Here is an 8052-nt window from a genome sequence, read left to right as displayed (position 1 = left end):
TGAGCGATAAATATTGGTCACCTTTTACCGGAAAAACGACGGACAAAACTCTAGGCTTCAAAATGATGTTATGTGTGGACTTTGCAATGTTCTTGCCATGATTTCAGGACTAAAGTTGTCTTCACTAGACCCTTTCTAAAGCTTCCAGCATGATAATAACCATCATGCCAATGTTGTTTTTCTGGCCCCTGATTGACATCTGGACAGATTCATCCACAAGAAGATTCACGAAGGGGTCAAAACCACGCGGAATTCTTTGCACGGGTCTCCCATGAACTTCCTGAGCTCGAGCAGATGGGCTTTGCTCATGTTTACAGGTGACAGAGGACCGATTGGCTTTTAAGAACATAAGAACATAAGAAATAGGAGCAGGAGTCGGCCATCTAGCCCCTCAAGCCTGCTCCGCCATTCAATAAGATCATGGCTGATCTGATAGTGGGTTCAGTTCCACTTACCCGCCCGCTCTCCATCACCCTTAATTCCCTTAATGGTTAAAAATCTATCTATCTGTGACTTAAACACATTTAATGAGGTAGCCTCTACTGCTTCATTGGGCAGAGAATTCCAAAGATTCACTACCCTCTTGGAGAAGAAGTTCCTCCTCAACTCTGTTCTAAATCGACTCCCCCGTATTTTGAGGCTATGCCCCCTAGTTCTTGTTCCATTGTAAGTGGAAATAACCTCGCTGCTTCTACCCTGTCTAGCCCCTTCATTATCTTATATGTCTCTATAAGATCTCCCCCCAACCTTCTAAACTCCAATGAGTACAGGCCCAGTCTACCCAACCTCTCCTCATAAGCTAACCCCCTCATCTCTGGAATCAACCTGGTGAACCTTCTCTGTACCCCCTCCAAATATATCCTTTCTTAAATAAGGGGACCAAAATTGTACACAGTACTCCAGGTGTGGCCTCACCAGTACTCTGTAGAGTTGCAGCATGACCTCCCTGCTTTTATACTCCAACCCTCTCGCGATAAAGGCCAACATTCCATTTGCCTTCTTGATCACCTGCAAACTGAGTTTGTGTGATTCATGCACAAGGACCCTCAGGTCCCTCTGCACAGTAGCATGTTGTAATTTTTCACCGTTTAAATAATAGTCCATTTTACTATTATTCCTTCCAAAGCGGATAACCTCACACACTTACCAACGTTATACTCCATCTGCCAGATCCTTGCCCAATCACTTAGCCTCTCCTTCAGGAGCTCCCTCTGTGTCTGAGCTCTCGCCACTGCCAGGGTCGCGCTGCCGGTGGCATTCAAAAGGATTGGTACTGAGCATAACAGGAGCCAGGATTGTATAAGCACAGGTGGTTGCAACTGGCCAGTATGGGAATCGAACACACGACCTTGGTGTTATTAGCCCCACACTCTAACCAACTGAGCTAATCAGCCAACTCCACTACACTTCTTTGAAATGGTGCTGTGGGATCTTTAACGTATACCGAAGCAAGCAGACAGGGTCTCAGTCTAATATCTCATCGGAAAGACGGCACCACCGACGGTACAACACTCTGGATTTTGTGCCCACATCACTGGAGTTTATTGGTCATAGTCAAAGCAACAGCTGCAATTTGTCTCTGCATCTTGGGCTGAAAGGTTATTTTCACACTGATAGCATGACTCCTGTTAGGTGGCACGGTGACACAGTGGTTAACACTACTGCCTCACAGGGCCAGAGACCTGGGTTCAATTCCTGGTTTGGGTCACTGTCTGTACGGAGTCTGCATGTTCTCCCTGTGTGAGTTTCCTCCGGGTGATCTGGTTTCCTCCCACACTCCAAAGATGTGCTGGTTAGGTGCATTGGCCATGTTAAATTCTCCCTCAGTGGACCCGAACAGGTGCCGGAGTGTGGCGACTAAAGGATTTTCACAGTAACTTCATTACAGTGTTAATGTAAACCCACTTGTGATTAATAAATAAACGTTATAAACATAAAATATTGATGGAGGCGAGATTGGACACAACGGCTGGAATTTTATCGTCCCGCCCGCCACGGGAATCAGAGCGGGTGAAGGACGGACAATGGAAAGGTCCATTGACCTCAGACGGGATTTTACAGTTTTGGGACCAGCAAGGCCATAAAATCCCGCCCAATTACAATGCTTCCCACGATCAAAGAACTTTACGTTGCTCGCTGTCTGAGCTTGTACATGAACACAGATCAAGTGGGCAAGGTGTTGTCATGCACTCATAAAGCTCCAGTTCCACATGAGTCAGGACCTTTGGGGAAAATAGAGCAAATTTCATGGGGCAAAGTTTAGCCAGAGCAAGAACGAAGTTATAATGAAAAATTGAGTTTATATTATTTTATAAATCCTTTAATCCTTTAAGTTTGAAATGTGAAGAAAGATCTCTTTGACTGTCAATGCTAAATAATCAAAAATCAGTTTGAGAAGTAAGACAGTGCCATAAAATTAATTGATCCCCAGGTATCGACCACGAGGATTTTAATTAAGAACTGTAACTTTCAAATTTACTGCGAGGCTATAAAAAAAAGCCTACATTCCCTAAAGGGAGATTACTCTCATTATAATGAGTTTGCAAAGCCATTTTTCATTTATTTGGAGATGCACACCATGATGATAAAGATTAAGTTAAAGTGCATTATTGCATTACTGGTGTGTGATATTCCCATGGCGAAAATAATACTTGACATTTTCTGACATCAAGCCCTCCATTGAGTTGTTTTCAACTACCTTTTCAGTGCCTTTTAACAAGATTATCACTCAGTCAACAATAAGAATACATTATTGCAACAGTTTGACAAAGGTACTGAGTAAATTAAATTTTAAAACTTCACGACCTTGCTACAAGTAACCTGATTCAGTGAACAAGATCGAATGACTGGTTAATATAGTAATGGTAGAGAAAATACCCAAGGTCAGGAGTGGAATTTTCCTGTCCCGCCAGCCATGGGAATCGTAGCGGGCGGGACACGAACCATGCAAAGGTCCATTGACCTCATGTGGGATTTTCCAGCCTTGGGACGAGCGTGGCTGGAAAATCCTGTCCTGGTCCTGGGTATAATTGCTTGATTGCTGAGCTCAATTCTAGACAACACATTTTAGAAAAGATGTGAAGGCTTTGGAGAGGACATTTTATTCCAAGGATGAGGGAGAAACGAGAATTGTTCTCCTTAGGGTGGCACAGTGACAAGCACTGCTGCCTCACAGCACCAGGTCCCTGGGTTCGATTCTGGCCTTGGGGGACTGCTTGTGTGGAGTTTGCATGTTGTCCCTTTGGATTTCCTCTGGGTGCTCCGGTTTCCTCCCACAGTCCAAAGATGTGCAGGTTCGGTGGATTAGCTGTGGTAAATTTCCCCTTAGTGTCCAAAGATGGGTAGTTTAAGTGGATTAAACATGGTAAATATGTGGGGATAGGAGGGAAGGCCTGGGTGAGATATTCTTTTGGAGAATCAGTGCAGACTTAACGGGCCAAAATGGACTCCTTCTGCACTATAAGAATTCTATAAATCAGAGAAGCTTAAGGAGAGGTTTAATAAAAGCATTTAAAATTACAAGGGACTTTATTAGTGTAATAGAAATGGTTTCCACAGGCTAGTTTACTCAGCAAGATGTTAATGATCTGAAATGCACTGTCTGAAAGATTTTTACAAACAGGTTCAGTAGTAACTTTCAAAAGGGAATTGGAATGTGAACCAGAAAGGGAACAGGGACGATAAATCCAGAAAGGGAACAGGAAAAGAATTGAAGAATTATGGAGAAAGACTGAGGGTGTGGCACTAATTTGATAGTTTTTTCAAAGAGCTAGTACAGACACATGATGGGCTGAATGATCTCCTCTTGTGCTGTAGGATTCCAAGATTCTCTGCATTTGTTAAACTACATCTTGGGCCTCACAGATTCCAATTTATGTAAAACGAGATCTCCTCCCTAGAACTCACGCCAGCCAACCTGAAGAACTTGGGTGTTGCAATAGTGGGATCACTTCATGCAGCAGAAAGGTCCTTAAGATTGGTGATGGATTAGGTCTTAAATGGGAGCAAGAGGTGAGTGTTTCGAGGCTGAGAGGAAGGAATGGTGCCCATCAGCACAAGGAAGGAAATGAAGCAGAATGCCAACTATGTCTTTCAGCTGGCATTTACACACAGGGAAGCAAAGACTTGCAACATTCTCAATTGGGGTCAGCAATGAAATTGAGATAACAGAAGGGACACCAAAGTCTGCCTCACAAGTCTATGTGCGTGCCATGATTTACAGTGGGATATTGATGGGAAAGACACAGCAAGGAAGGCGATGGCCTAATGGTATTATTGCTAGACTATTAATCCAGAAATTCAGCTCATGTTCTGGGGTCCCAGGTTCGAATCCTGCCATAGCAGATGGTGGAATTTGAATTCAATAAAAAATATCTGGAATTAAGAATCTACTGATGACCATGAAATGATTGTTGGAAAAAGCCATCTGATTCACTAATATCCTTTAGGGAAGGAAACCTGCTATCCTTACCTGGTCTGGCCTACATGTGACTTCAGAGCCAGAGCAATGTGGTTGACTCTCAACTGTCCTCAGGCAACTAGGGATGGGCAATAAATGCTGGCCAGCCAGTGACACCCATGTCCCATGAATGAATTAAGAAAAAAGGAAAATCAAGATATAAACAAACATTAGAAATTAGTCACAGATCAGTTAAGAGATCAATATTACTCCCTGAAAGAGCAAGTTGTTAAATCTTTTCAAGGCCAGAATGAAGTAAAAAGCCAGATCTTTTTGTACCTTTCATTTATTTAGAGTGCAGCATTACTTGGGGTTATGCTGCAACTGTACAGGACTTTGGTGAGACCACATTTGGAATATTGTGTGCAGTTCTGGTCACCTCACTATGAGAAGAATGTGGAAGCGCTGGAAAGAGTGCAGAGGAGATTTACCAGGATGCTGCCTGGTTTGGAGGGTAGGGCTTATGAGGAAAGGTTGAGGGAGCTAGGGCTGTTCTCTCTGGAGCGGAGGAGGCTGAGGGGAGACTTTATAGAGGTTTATAAAATGATGAAGGGGATAGATAGAGTGAACGTTCAAAGACTATTTCCTCAGGTGGATGGAGCTATTACAAGGGGGCATAACTATAGGGTTCGTGGTGGGAGATATAGGAAGGATATCAGAGGTAGGTTCTTTACGCAGAGAGTGGTTGGGGTGTGGAATGGACTGCCTGCAGTGATAGTGGAGTCAGACACTTTAGGAACATTTAAGCGGTTATTGGATAGGCACATGAAGCACACCAGGATGATAGGGAGTGGGATAGCTTGATCTTGGTTTCAGATAAAGCTCGGCACAACATCGTGGGCCGAAGGGCCTGTTCTGTTCTGTGCTGTACTGTTCTATGTTCTATTACTTGTATATATCTCCTCATTTCTCAGCAGTCTTTCTTTAAATGTGCTCAAGGCACTGAATCAATCAATGCCCTTCATCTGTCTATCCTTAAACTTGATAAGGCAATTGACACACAATTAGTACAAGTATGTCGTTTTCATGAGAGAATGTGATGACTGGGATTGGATATGGCACTAGACCAGCAACCTACAGGTTCATAACAAGCAACAAAGACAGGAATACTCACATCCTAAGAAATTCATTTTAAATTAGAACAGAAATATTTTTCAAATGAACATCGAACTAGGTAAAGGCATGGAAAAGAAGTTGGGGAGACTGTAATCAACTTCCGAGATCATTATGGTTCTTAAGACTGGTTTTCCAATTTGGTATTCGGAGTGGCCGATAGTGCAATTGCAGGATTATAGTCTATGATTTTCAACTGATTCAAGTGATTGGATGGAAAATCAAGGACTCTTAATCAGTGCTCCCTATGAACACTGCTCCTTGTTGGTAACTGCTGATTAAAATCAGTTCTTTTATGTTCGTAATATTACATTGAACTTCCAACCTCAACAAAAATCCTTGCTCATCATCTGATATCATCACTCAATCAGATTCTCATAATACATGGAGCCATTTAAAAGTAATTCTACTTTAATCCTTAGGGTTTTCCCTGTTTTATAATTACTTCGTGTTCTTGTATTGCCAGGTGCTGACTAACTCAACACTTCTGCTGTACTCAACCCGAATATAGCTGCATGCTGTGATCCCAGTGTATTTGGCCTCTGTACGCGGAATTTTAACCCAAGCCACCCAGCAGAAATGAAACTGGCAACAACTGGGCACTTAATGTTGTGTTTCTGATGCTTTTATGCCCAGGTTATAAATTACTCGTGTTAAAATTGTGTCTTATGTCAAATTCAATCATAAACTCTTTGACATCTCCCAGCCCAATAACCTGTTCCCTATTTGCAGTTCTGTTGCTTAGTCCCATGCCCTAAGATCCCATAAACAACTCGACAGGAGATCTACTCATGGGCCGGAATTTTACCGGAATCGGGGCGGGCAAGGCGCGCAGAATGGAATTCTCCATTGGCCTCAGGCGGGATTTTACGAGCCTTGCCTGAGCGAGGTCGTAGAATACCAGCCATGGTTTTCCTATACCCACCTCCATTCCTTACTGGATCTTTTCCATTATTATAAATTATCCATTTTTTCCATTACAATATCGGGTGAAGATTTCTGCCTGCTTTGTATTTTATGTGGGAATGTGATGTCAGCTTACAGAAATAGAGGGTCAACTGAGGTGTACAGGATTTGTATCCAATCATAACATTGATCACATGTTATACATGATACTGTTCTATGCTATGCTTTGGGACATTATAGACTAACTAGCCTTTCCTGTAGCCGACTTCAAAATGTATTAAAGTTAAAGTAAAGTTTATTTATTAGTCACAAGTAGGCTTACATTAATACTGCAATGAAGTTACTGTGAAAAACCCTTAGTCACCACACTCCAGCGCCTGTTTGGGTACACTGAGGGAGAATTTAGCGTGGCCAATGCACCTAACCAGCATGTCTTTTGAACTGTGGGTAGAAACCGGAGCACCTGGAGGAAACCCACGCAGACACAGGAAGAATGTGCAGACTCAGCACAAACAGTGACCCAAGCCAGGAATCGAACCTGGGTCCCCGGCGCTGTGAAGCAGCAGTGCTAACCACTGTGCCATCGTGTCGCCCTTTAGCCTACTTTAAACTTTCAAATGCTGCTTCAATAATTCAAACATTCCCTAAAGGGAGATTCCAGGTGAGATTTTCCAGCCCTTCCCGCTAGCGGGATCGTCTAGTCCCACCGAAGGTGCCCCCCCACCCTCCCCCATGGTGGGTTTCCCAGTGGCAGGATGGGCGAGCCCATGCAAAATGCTATAGATGTTACAGGACCAGAAACTCATGGCAGCGGCCAATGGTGAGCCGCTGACGCTGCTGGAAAAAGTACGGGGAGGGGCAGGAAAATCCCATCCAAAGAGTAATGGGATTGAGGAACAGGGTGAGTAGATGTGATTGGAATTAATGCCCATTTGGAGGATCCACATACACGCAAATCTGTTGGGTCCAACATTCTGTCTCATGTTGCACTTCCTTTGTCATTTCTACCGATTTGGTTTAAAATCTAATTTGAAGTGAACCACCCAGAGTAAAGCTAATCTTTAAAAGTGTAATGAGGGGCATCTAGCTTTAAAACAGTTTCTGAATGCCTCATACAGTGCTAATTATAAGGAAATACTGATAATCAGGATTTTAATTAAAGTCAAATAATTCTCCAGACCTCAAAACACACATTTAGACTACTTGCAAATTATACAAGTCATTTAATTAGGCTGAGGTTAGAGAAGGGCTTTTTATATCTCTATTGTGGGTGGTTCAATATCTTATTGACAGACTTTAAGTTGATTTAAGCATCAAATTTCAATGATGAAAGGCTAATTATTTTTTGCCTTGTGAGTAGTTCAAAATATTTTCACTGCAGCATAAGGTGCCTGAAAGGATTAATGAATGCACAGTTGCGACAAAGTTTGTGTGGTGTTGGCCCTATCATTTCAAGCAACCTGAAAAAATTTCCTACTGAACGTAATGAATTCAAGATAGCACCTCCATTCCCTGGATAACATCAGCATGTATTGTGTAAAATCCAGCTGACTGCCTCCTTCTGTTAGAGCATA

The 8052-nt window shown here is 42.8% G+C and overlaps 1 non-coding gene across 1 annotated transcript; it reads right to left on the bottom strand.

Moving 5' to 3' along the window:
* Positions 1-1320: 1320 nt before the first annotated feature.
* trnai-aau (transfer RNA isoleucine (anticodon AAU)) lies at positions 1321-1394 on the bottom strand. The gene has a single exon. It is a non-coding gene; the product is annotated as a tRNA-Ile (tRNA).
* Positions 1395-8052: the final 6658 nt, after the last annotated feature.

The sequence above is a fragment of the Mustelus asterias genome, chromosome 11, assembly GCF_964213995.1.
Source record: "Mustelus asterias chromosome 11, sMusAst1.hap1.1, whole genome shotgun sequence".
NCBI classification, from domain to species: Eukaryota; Metazoa; Chordata; class Chondrichthyes; order Carcharhiniformes; family Triakidae; genus Mustelus; species Mustelus asterias.
This window is presented reverse-complemented; position numbering and strand designations above follow the sequence as displayed.